The sequence below is a fragment of the Rhamphochromis sp. 'chilingali' genome (assembly GCF_963969265.1).
Source record: "Rhamphochromis sp. 'chilingali' genome assembly, chromosome: 22".
Taxonomy (NCBI): Eukaryota; Metazoa; Chordata; class Actinopteri; order Cichliformes; family Cichlidae; genus Rhamphochromis; species Rhamphochromis sp. 'chilingali'.
The window spans coordinates 7,724,661-7,736,930 of record NC_137950.1 but is presented as its reverse complement, the minus strand read 5'-3'; the positions used below and the strand labels follow the sequence as shown (position 1 = coordinate 7,736,930).

The 12,270-nt window shown below is 41.0% G+C and overlaps 1 pseudogene across 1 annotated transcript; it reads right to left on the bottom strand.

Annotated features, from left to right (window-relative positions):
• Positions 1-325: 325 nt before the first annotated feature.
• LOC308391130 (pepsin A-like) lies at positions 326-4,864 on the bottom strand (annotated as a pseudogene). Its single transcript has 10 exons — positions 4,861-4,864; positions 4,644-4,719; positions 4,234-4,384; positions 4,017-4,134; positions 3,365-3,495; positions 2,633-2,949; positions 2,389-2,530; positions 2,131-2,259; positions 816-893; positions 326-463 (listed from the first exon to the last, which is right to left on the bottom strand). The product of its transcript is annotated as a pepsin A-like (transcript).
• Between the last annotated feature and the right edge of the window lie 7,406 nt (positions 4,865-12,270).

Sequence of the window (12,270 nt, the reverse complement as noted above, 5' to 3'; positions counted from 1 at the left end):
GATACACTGGAGGCCTATGCACACTGTTTATGGGGCAGTCTGGTTAAGACAGTGTTATTCTGTGATATGTAAGTTTTGTATTGTAGAGTTGTTGAACTGTGTGTTTTTATTTAATTATCATATCAAATTAGATGTTATCAGCCTACAAATGGGAGATTTGAAATGCTTTGTTCTTCATGAATAAGGAAAAAACAAACAAATACAAAAAAAACAAAGACAAAATTGTTTTAACTTTTTAAAAACTTGATTTATTTATTAGACTTTTGATGTTACAAAGCTGACTATAACACAAAGATGTATGTTGAAGGACTTGACTTCAGGTTGATTATCTAGCCTTGGCCAAACCCACCGTTTTCTGGCCTCTGTTGAAGATGGAATAGTACTGTCCGAGGAAGACATTGCCCAGGATCCACAGGTTGCTACCTTGACCACTGAAGCCAGTGAGGCAGCCATAGCTCTGGGACTAAGGAGGAGATGTAACAGAAAAAAAATAAATACAATTTAGGGAATATGTAGAGAAGTTATAAAACATACAGTGGGGCAAAAAAGTATTTAGTCAGCCACCGATTGTGCAAGTTCCCCCACCTAAAATGATGACAGAGGTCAGTAATTTGCACCAGAGGTACACTTCAACTGTGAGAGACAGAATGTGAAAAAAAAATCCATGAATCCACATGGTAGGATTTGTAAAGAATTTATTCGTAAATCAGGGTGGAAAATAAGTATTTGGTCAATAACAAAAATACAACTCAATACTTTGTAACATAACCTTTGTTGGCAATAACAGAGGTCAAACGTTTACTATAGGTCTTTACCAGGTTTGCACACACAGTAGCTGGTATTTTGGCCCATTCCTCCATGCAGATCTTCTCGAGAGCAGTGATGCTTTGGGGCTGTCGCCGAGCAACACGGACTTTCAACTCCCGCCACAGATCTTCTATGGGGTTGAGGTCTGGAGACTGGCTAGGCCACTCCAGGACTTTCAAATGCTTCTTACGGAGCCACTCCTTTGTTGCCCAGGCGGTGTGTTTTGGATCATTGTCATGTTGGAAGACCCAGCCTCGTTTCATCTTCAAAGTTCTCACTGATGGAAGGAGGTTTTGGCTCAAAATCTCACGATACATGGCCCCATTCATTCTGTCCTTAACACGGATCAGTCGTCCTGTCCCCTTGGCAGAAAAACAGCCCCATAGCATGATGTTTCCACCCCCATGCTTCACAGTAGGTATGGTGTTCTTGGGATGCAACTCAGTATTCTTCTTCCTCCAAACACGACGAGTTGAGTTTATACCAAAAAGTTCTACTTTGGTTTCATCTGACCACATGACATTCTCCCAATCCTCTGCTGTATCATCCATGTGCTCTCTGGCAAACTTCAGACGGGCCTGGACATGCACTGGCTTCAGCAGCGGAACACGTCTGGCACTGCGGGATTTGATTCCCTGCCGTTGTAGTGTGTTACTGATGGTGACCTTTGTTACTTTGGTCCCAGCTCTCTGCAGGTCATTCACCAGGTCCCCCCGTGTGGTTCTGGGATCTTTGCTCACCGTTCTCATGATCATTTTGACCCCACGGGATGAGATCTTGCGTGGAGCCCCAGATCGAGGGAGATTATCAGTGGTCTTGTATGTCTTCCATTTTCTGATGATTGCTCCCACAGTTGATTTTTTCACACCAAGCTGCTTGCCTATTGTAGATTCACTCTTCCCAGTCTGGTGCAGGTCTACAATACTTTTCCTGGTGTCCTTCGAGAGCTCTTTGGTCTTGGCCATGGCGGAGTTTGGAGTCTGACTGTTTGAGGCTGTGGACAGGTGTCTTTTATACAGATGATGAGTTCAAACAGGTGCCATTCATACAGGTAACGAGTGGGGGACAGAAAAGCTTCTTACAGAAGACGTTACAGGTCTGTGAGAGCCAGAGATTTTCCTTGTTTGAGGTGACCAAATACTTATATTCCACTCTGATTTACGAATAAATTCTTTACCAATCCTACCATGTGAATTCATGGACTTTTTTTTCACATTCTGTCTCTCACAGTTGAAGTGTACCTCTGGTGCAAATTACTGACCTCTGTCATCATTTTAAGTGGGGGAACTTGCACAATCGGTGGCTGACTAAATACTTTTTTGCCCCACTGTAAATAAGGAAAGGAATTCTTATCTGACTGATGTAGGCAGAGGCTGGGAGAGTGAACTGCTGTCCATTGATGTTAAAGGTCACATCAGGCATTTGGTCAATGTTGTTGCAGCTGACCATGTACTGATGGAAAAGGAAAGTTAAAATAAGCTGCCTGTAAAATATGTAAATTTTGAAGAGTATCAGTTTCACCAGACCAAGTGGTACTTCACTCAACATATTTCTCCATATTTTTTGTTTTTTAGCACTGACCTCTCCATTCTGACTTCTTGCTCCCAGCCAAGCATTGATGTTGTCAATGTCACTTTAAGGTCCAACAATCAGAGAGGTTCCAGTGTCCACAATAGCCTCACAACCACCATTACAAGCCACAGCCTGACCATTACCAGAAACACTGTAATGGACAACACAGTATGCATTAGGAAAGAAACTTCTTTGGCAATATAGCTCTATCATGATTCTGAAACAAATATAGGGCTGTAACTTTTGGTTTTACCTGTCAACTGTGATCTAACAGTACAGTTCTTTGGAGAGAGGAATCCAGGTGGAATTGAGTACAAATTAATATATGAGGCATCTATAGATAATTTCCAGAGTCAGGTAGAATCCCGCATAATACTTATGAGCTCAGATACAGGGAGAAGAGGTTCTGGTCAGTCAAGCCTGCATTCATGTTATCAAACACAGGTGACGCACCAGAGGCAGACTTGGGTAGGCCAGACCAAGGATACCATCAGCCTGCATGTACTGCATGAAAGGGGCCTCAGTTTGGCTCAAACTAAAGATCTGATTTGTCACAGTCAGACCAGCAACCTGCCAACCAAAGATGAAGCCAGTACAGTTTGAAACCAATGGTGATGGTTTTTTGAAAAGTTCTTTTTCATACCATTCTATTGATCTCCATTTAAAACCAAAACCACTCCAAATGTTATTTAAAGAATCACATGTGAAAAACCCCTTCATTTGTGTTTTATATGTTCAGATTTCACATTCATAAATACTTTTTGAGGCAATCGCAGTTTTTACTGTGAAAGCACTGTAATACCTTTACAATTACTATTAAACAAGTGAAAGTTCTTTTCCCTGGTTTATAAAAATATTTTGGAGCAATACTTTCAGGCTAACATAGTTTTTATTTTGTAGGGATTATCATGGCGTTTTTTCATCTTTACATTTACTGTTAAACAGACTGTTTTGGGGTTGTTTTTGCTTGTTTTAAAATTCTCACCGTCACAGTGTCATATCCCAAGAAGCCAGTCATGCTGCCAGTGCCATACGTCATACTGAGAGGTCTGCCATACTGTCTGTATGTGCTGCTCCTACCAGGGTCAAAAAGAAAACACAGTTTATGGCAAAATGCTGTACCTCAGTTCTATTACCTAACTACCAAATCCTAAATATAAAAACCATCCATCCATAATCTGAGTTCTGATAACGGGGGCAGCAGTTTGAGCAGAGAAGCACAGACTCTCCCCACTCTGGCTACCTCTTCAACTCCAAGCCAGCCAAGAATTATAATCTCTCCAGCAGCTCCTGGGTCTTAACCAGAGTCTCCTCTTTGTAGAAGATACTTGAAACAGTTCACCTACATTGTGTGTCTATTAGAAATGTCTCAATCTTGCACACCAGATCAGGCTCCTTCCCCACCAGAGAAATAACATGTACCACTAGTTAGTTTATTGGAAGTGCCAGTCATCGTCACCGAACCCCTACGGCCCTAACCTGGGCCAGACTCCAGGGTGGGACCTTGGTAACTCAGTCTTGGGAACTGTAAACTGGACCCTTGACCCTTATATTTTTTTTTTTGTCATTATAAAGGTTTTCAGAATCACTCTCTGACTTTGTGTGGAAATGCATTATGTAATCATAGATTTACATACTGCAGGCTGCACTGTTGCAGTAGATGGAGGGAACCCACAGGTTAGATGAGCCAGGGTCAAAGATGACTTTAAAGGACTGAGGTGGAGTTCCAATTGAGATGACTCCATAGTAAGACAACTGGAGAAGAAGAGGAGACATGAAGGTATACTCTCAAGACGTTTGTCATGTTCTCTGTATGTTGATATGCATGTTCAACGTTTAGATGATGTTACTCACACAAGCATCATTGGTCATGGATTCAGGGCCCACAGCAAAGCTCCTATCAAACTTGGCCATGGCATTGTATGGGTATTTTTGCCTATACTCCTCCCATAGACCCTGTTCCTCCAAGACCACCCTGGCCCTCTTACCCTTTTCCAGAGGGTTCCTAGGAGTCATCAAAGGGAGCAAATTACATTTTGCCCATTAGGATACATTTAGAAAACTTTATTGAGCTGTGAACAGATGTTTTTTCATACCAACACCCTCTTAGAACTGCATATATAAATATTTTATACTATACGTATCTTATATTGCATATGATAGATGGCCATGTCGATCTATTACTATTTTTATTTCAAATAGTAAAAGTAAAAAATAAATAAAAAGAAGAATGAAATGAATGAAATATAGTTTGGCTGACTTACTGAACGAGGCAATCAGACAGTGCCACCATGGCAAACACAGCAAAGGCCCACTTTATTGTTTCAACTCTACCGTCTACTGCAATAGAAGATAATGTATATAAGAACAACAGAACACTTTACTCCTGTAGTCAAATATTAGGTGTACAACCCTGTTAATGGACGTGTATGTAGACTCTAAAGCATGATTGCACAGAGATGCACTCTGCATAACCCTAACCCATATTTTTCACATTAGGCTAAATCCTAAAACTTTCTATTGAAATGTAAAGAGGTGTTTTTTCATATCAGCAACCTCTTAAAAGTTTTACTATTTATGCTTCTTTTATTTTAGCGGACCTGACAGTGTGTCATATATGTCTGTAACTGTTTAAGAGAAGGCTGTAGGAAAATCGGAAAAACAAGTAAAAAGTAACAAAGACAGTAAATGGATGATTTATAGTCTGACTTACTGAACGAGGCACTTGGAGAGTGATACCATGGCAAACACAGCAAAGGCCCACTTCATTGTTTTGACTCTGCCCTCAACTGCAGTAGAAAACGATGCATATCAGACCAGAAAACTTTACTAAAATAGTAAATGTACAACTTTGTGGAAGGACCTATCTGTAGACTCTAAAGCATGAGTGGCATATATTTTCATACAGGTAGAATGATATTTTTATGTAATCCAATAAAATAATTAAAAAATAAATAAATCTCATAATATATAGCGCTTTTATTTACTACATTTATTTAAAAAGTGAAACAAAGTCTACATATGTATGTGTGCACCAAGTCTCACCAAGTCTCTGTGAAAGCGATAGCCAATCCTTTTTTTTAAAGGTCATCATCATTGTTCTGAAGTCCATAGGAATAGGACTCCCCAGGAACCTACGCCAGGATCCTGTTTGTGGACTTCAGCTCTGCCTTCAACACCATCCTTCCAGACCATCTCTGAGACAAGCTTTCCCAGATGAATGTGCCTGACCCCATCTGCCGGTGGATCACTGACTTCCTGACGGACAGGAAGCAGCATGTGAGGCTGGGAAAGAATGTCTCGGACTCCCGGACCATCAGCACCGGCTCCCCTCAGGGCTGTGTTCTTTCTCCTCTGCTCTTCTCCCTGTACACCAACTGCTGCACCTCCACCCACCAGTCTGTCAAGCTAATCAAGTTTGCAGATGACACCACCGTTATTGGGCTCATCTCTGACGGGGATGAGTCTGCCTACAGGAGGGAGGTTGAACGTCTGGTGTCCTGGTGCAGCCACAACAACCTGGTGGTGAATGCCCAGAAGACAGTGGAGATTATTGTGGACTTCAGGAAGCACACAGCCCCACTCCCCCCCATCATCCTGACTGACACCCCCATCACCTCTGTGGACTCATTCCGCCTCCTGGGTACCACCATCACCCAGGACCTGAAGTGGGAGCCCACCATCACCTCCGTCATCAAGAAAGCCCAGCAGAGGATGTACTTCCTGAGGCAGCTGAAGAAATTCAACCTGCCAACACGGACGATGATGCAGTTCTACACTGCAATCATCGAGTCCATCCTCACCTCCTCCATCACCGTGTGGTACGCTGGAGCCACTATCAGGGACAAACAGAGACTGCAGCGTGTTGTGCGCTCTGCTGAGAAGGTGATTGGCTGCAGACTCCCATCTCTGCAGGACCTGTACACCTCCAGGACATTGCGGCGTGCAGCTCGGATCTCAGCTGACCCTTCTCACCCTGGACACAGTCTGTTTGACCTGCTCCCCTCAGGCAGGAGGCTCCGGTCCATTCGCACCAGAACCTCTCGCCATAAGAACAGTTTCTTCCCCTCTGCTGTTGGACACATGAACAATAACCATATGACTGTTCCCGCCACTAACACATGACCCTACGCTGTGTTCACTGCATCATTTCATGTTTGGCACTGATCACCACCTGCACTCATGTATATATCTTTCTACGTAGCACTCTTAATTCTTATTCTCATGTATATATCTCATGTATAGCTCATACACATATCTTTCTACGTAGCACTTTTAATTCTTATCCCTACTTTTATTTTTTTCATGTCTATTTAAGTGCTATTTATGACAGCATGTTTGCACTGAAGCACCGCAGCAATTTCCTAATGTTGTAAACCTGCTCAACATTTGGCAATAAACCCCTTTCTGATTCTGATTCTGATAAAATGGAGCATGATAAAAGGCCAGTGATAAGTAGCTTTGGTTTTTAGGAGCTTTTATTTTGAATATCTAATCCACTTCCTTTAAAACCTGTAAGCCCTCAAAACTTTGAATGACAGTCATATAATGAAGTATTGGCTTGAAGATGTGAGCATGTTTTTTGTGATGAATAATAGCTGTGTTTGAATGGTCCTGATAAACAGAGGGCACACTGACCCTCTTAAACACTCACAGAATCGGCCTTGATGAGTTTTAGCCTGAAAAAGAAAGGGTGGCATAGCCAAAAAGCTATGTTGCTATGGCAACCACAATCAGTGAGAAGAGGGAGAGGTGCGAAAACCCCTCGTCTGCATGAGAGGGAGACACAAAAAGACACAAACATGGATTTCCCTCTCAAACAAAAGGTTATGAAGAGAAAACTACAAATCATAATGAAATATTCTTTCACGTGGCAGCAACTTCCCGAGTACAAAATACTCTTGATCAGAGGGAAGTTGAAGCAGCACAAACATAGCACAGTTGATTGACACCAGTTTTGTTTGTTTCCGTTAATGTGGGGGGAGCTGGTTGACCTCTGATGACCTCTAGAAACTTTTATTAATATCTTTTAAATGATAGCAGCACAAACAACGATTTTTACAGCACAAACGTGTGACACCACTTTTGTTGGATTTGAAGGTGGGGCCAACTTGACTCTGAGTCGCAGTGTAAAGACAGCCAGTGCTTCTGATTTTCAGCTGAAATTTGTGGGCTACGTTCTGTAAGAGTGTGGAGAATGGAGGAGGTTAAGTTTTGGTGACATTCATGAGAGAACTATAAATCGTAATTCACACCATGGAGACCTGCTCCAAAAAGCTGACGTAGATGTTGCTGGTTCTAAGAAATAAGCACTTCAAGTTTCAGAACATGTTTACCGCCTTCTTGTTTCAGTATAGAAAAAGAAAAGGCTCTAAAAAGTGCGTCATCTCGCCCTTGGAGTCATCTTGTCCCCTTTTTGGCCCATCACAGACATCGACCTGTTTTCCCTGCGGACATACTGATGGGATTCCTGATCGTGCTTCAGTAAGAAAATTGTTTATGTTCGTGGTGTGATGTGATGTGCATGTAGAAACTGTTTTGATGTGCTTGGGTAAAAAATGATTATTTTGTCGCTTGACGCGGTGCTGATTGCACCAGCCGACTGCGCCACGCAGAGTCTCTGACTTGAGCTTGTTGGTCTGTCATCTGACTCACACAGGGTCTCCTCCACATAGCCTTCATTTACAAACTGCTTTATCAAACCAAACATTACAGCTGACAGCTGGATTTTCCTGTTTCAGTGCCACCAGCCAAACAACAAAGAACCACTTACTGCTTAAGAGACAGAGAATAAAAATGGACAGTATATCATCAGTTTCTTAACATAAAACTCACTGTTGCAGCAAGTGTAAAAAAGTGATCCCCTTAAACTAACTTTTAGTGCTATTGTCGTTATTTTGCCACATCTTTACCTCTCAGACCGATGTGGATGAAAACAGAGGTTCTCATATTTTTCTGGAATTCCCCTCTTCAGAGTTTATTAACAATTAAAAACTATCCAAACTGGATTTTACTCTTAATAGATTTTATATATGTAAGTCTCCAAAGCATTAAAATACTTTAATGTCACTTAATATTTTTCACTTTATTATCGGCAGCCTCCCTAGGATAACCACATTAATACATCCCAAATGAGGGACATGGAGTGTGTTTGTGAGTTTGTAATGCTCAGAGGTGGTCCCAGTTTGTTTTCTTGGCTGATGTAAAAATAAATGCACAAATAAATAAAGGCCATATACACAAAGAGAGTGATGAAAAAGCTGAATTCAGTTTTTAAATACATACAATAAGCATAAATGCAAGCAGACGTTTGTTCAGCATTGTTCCTGCACATGTGTAAGAGCAGTGCATCCTCCAGGGCGGCTGTAGCTCAGTAGGTAGGGAGTGGGCCATCTACCAATCAGATCAGTGATCACTAACTTAATGCTAAAGTATCCCTGGGCACTAAACTGATCCCTGAATCGTTTCACGTGTTTCCCCTGGAGTCAGAGTGTGTGAGTATTAGGTTAAACGTGCTTAGGCGTAGAAAAAAAATCACTTGTATGAATGTTTGTGAATGAGCCTTGCAGTAAAGAAAGCACTTTAAGTTCTAGAATTTAGTATAAAAGTACTACATAAATACCAGTAAATGTAATCCCCTTTTCACTGTAATTACAGATGCAAGCCTGACTTTGGTTTTCAGTATGAAATCATCCAAGATGAACGCCTTCCTAGCTTTTAGTGAAAGCCAATACTAGAGTCAATCCTAGAATACAAGAGTATAAAGTGGTACAACTAATTCATCTTCATTGGCTCAACGCTTCCATATCCCCACCATAGGCTGAGTGTACTCAGGTTAAACTGTCTTGTGAACGCGCATAGACTTCATTTGAGTTTCATGGGAAAAACAGGAAAAGGGGTTTGGAACATGAAATCCCTTTCAGGTGAGATAAAATAAGTCACGCAGATGAAAAAAAAGAACATACAAACAAAAATCCCAACAAATGTCTTCTACTTTCAACCGCTCGCTTTAGGGTCACCGTCTGCCCCCATCTCATCCATATATCCACTATAATTTGTCTGCATCTCAGCTTTGCCTCTAACTTTGTCTCCAAACTGCTTAACCTGAGCTGTTATATGTTATATATATATTTCTGTGTGTGTGTTTGTGTATAAAGTTATGTTCTCTTTGATAAATTCCTACGCTTGCAAATCTTTGATGTTGTAAAAGAGGGAATTTTCTCATTCTTGACAAAGTGAACAGATAATAAATGACATCTGTAATCAGTACATCAAGATCGTTCTCTGTTATTCTCTTAAGCCATCAGGTTTGATGAATAGTTTGGCCTACAGGGAACAAAGTTTGCTGACTTTATGACTCAGCTGAACTCGTACTACGCAAATGCCGTGTTTTAGAATGTGTGGTTTGGGGTATTAGCATCCTTGGGTGGTGGATCCAAGTTTTTGAGTGAACTGATGTTGTTTTTAGAAAGTCAAACTGGCTTCAGGATCACCCCTATGTATCTGCTATATTCTACTTCTCTTAAGCCATCTGGTTTCACGAGCAGTCTAGCATACAGTGAACAATGTTTGTTGACTGTTCAGCTACATAGGTGTCGTGTTTTTAACTTCTAGTTTTGTCACTGACGCATGTGGGAAAAGTAATTGTTGTTTCATAGCTTCAGTTGTGTTGATCATTCTGTTGTAGGCTTCAGTGGTGCTGTACATAGAAACATTTCCAAACAAATGTATTTTTTGGCACATTGCTATTTGTACATATTTTAATGATTAAGTGGAGTCACATCCTTAATCCTGACAGTACACAAATATTGTTCTCTGTTATACTCTTAAGCCATCAGGTTTGACGAGTCTAACGTATACGGTGAACAAAGTTTGTTGATTTTATGACTCAGCTGAAATTATGCTTTGTAAATGTCTTTTTTTTTAGCATTTATAGTTTCCCCATTGACACATGTGACCAAAGTATTTGCTGCGTCACAGCTTCAGCTGTGTTGTTCTGTGCTGTTCATTGTGTTGTAGGCTACAGATTAATGGTAACACAAACATGTACAGGTTCTTGAAGGACAGGGTGATTTCAGAGTAATTATATAGCTTTGGTAAAACCCACTACAGTCTGGTCTCTTTTAAAGATGGAATAATATTGTCTGATGACATCACCAGGTTCTCCAGGCTGTGACCTCCAACACTGAAGCCAGTGAGGCAGTCATGGTACTGAGACTAGGAGGGAGATGTAGCAGAAGAACTCCAGCTTTAAGGAACATGAGAAGTTAAAAAATACACATTTAATTAGGAAAGAAACATGGAAGAGTGAATATCCCACATGCTTGGACAGCATTCCACAGTAATGAATGCACAAACTAGTTTTTTAGCCTTACTTTGAGACAGGGTGTTTCTAACCTTAGCAATACTACACAAATGCAAGAAAGCATTTAAACGCGTTTGTTTAATATTCCCAGGGCGGCACGGTGGTTAGCACTGTTGCCGCACAGCAAGAAGGTCCTGAGTTCAATTCCACCATCAGGCCGGGGTCTTTCTGTGTGGAGTTTGCATGTTCTCCCTGTGTTTGCGTGGGTTCTCTCCAGGTACTCCGGCTTCCTCCCACCGTCCAAAGACATGCAGCTTGTGGGGATAGGTTAATTGGATAATCCAAATTGCCACTAGGTGTGAATGTGAGTGTGAATGGTTGTCTGTCCCTATGTGTTAGCCCTGCGACAGACTGGCGAGTGGCGACCTGTCCAGGGTGTACCCCGCCTTTCGCCCTATGACAGCTGGGATAGGCTCCCGCGACCCTGAAAAGGATAAGCGGAAGCGAATGGATGGATGTTTAATATTCACCAAGGAAACGAGCCTGATTGAAATGGCTGTGAGATTCCTCACAGTGTGACTGGAGGCCAAGATAATGTCTTCCAGAGTAACTATCTGGCTTGATAACCTGTTTTTATGTCAAATTACAATAGGTTTTATCTCAGTTTTATCTGAAGTTAGAAGCAGAAAATTAGAGGGTTTTTTTGCAGTCTAACAAATTGGTGTGTGCCATCTTTTTTTATTGGTAGATAAAGCAGATAAAGCATATGATGTTTGCTCTCATAGAAAACATCATGTTTGCACTGTAGTACTCTTTCTTGGCATGAAGCCATACTGCATCTCACTAATTTTCATCTAACTTCTTAACCAAGCATAAACAAGTCTTTCAGATAGCCTCATAGCATGGCATGCACTGGGTTCACCAATAGGACAGTTTAATCAAAAGATGAAGACTACTGTAACAAATGTGAAGGTGGGACAAAATGAAAACTAGAACAGCAGACCTGACTGTGAACAGGGTCAAAGGGCCCATTATTAAATCTTCAAATTGAGTAAAAAACCTTTGTCAATAGGGAAACTATGAATGCTAAAACACAAGATATATAATTAGCACAAATTTAGCTGAGTCATAAGTCAACAAACATTGTTCACCGTGGGCTAGAAAACTGGTCAAACCAGATGACTTGAGAGAGTATCCTGTACACAAATAAGTAAGGCTGTGATTTATAACTAATGACTTCATTTGTAAAAGAATAAGACAGTTCCTCTTTTATTCCTCACACACACAGGTGACTGTTGCTTATGTGCTGGGACAAAGTAGTTGCTGTTTCATAACTTTAGTTGTGTTACTCGGTGTTGTTCATTTGTCTTAGGCTACAGGTTTATTGTACGATATGCGGATTGGAGGAGAGATACAGTGGAGCTCTATGAACACTGTAATAGGTCAGTGAGGTTAACAATAAGTTATTCTGTTATATGTAAGTTTTTTATAAAGGGGTTGTTAAACTGTAGGCTTATTTGTATTATATTTGCATTTATATTAACAACGAAACTTTAGCAGAATATAAATGATGTTAAATGCCTAAT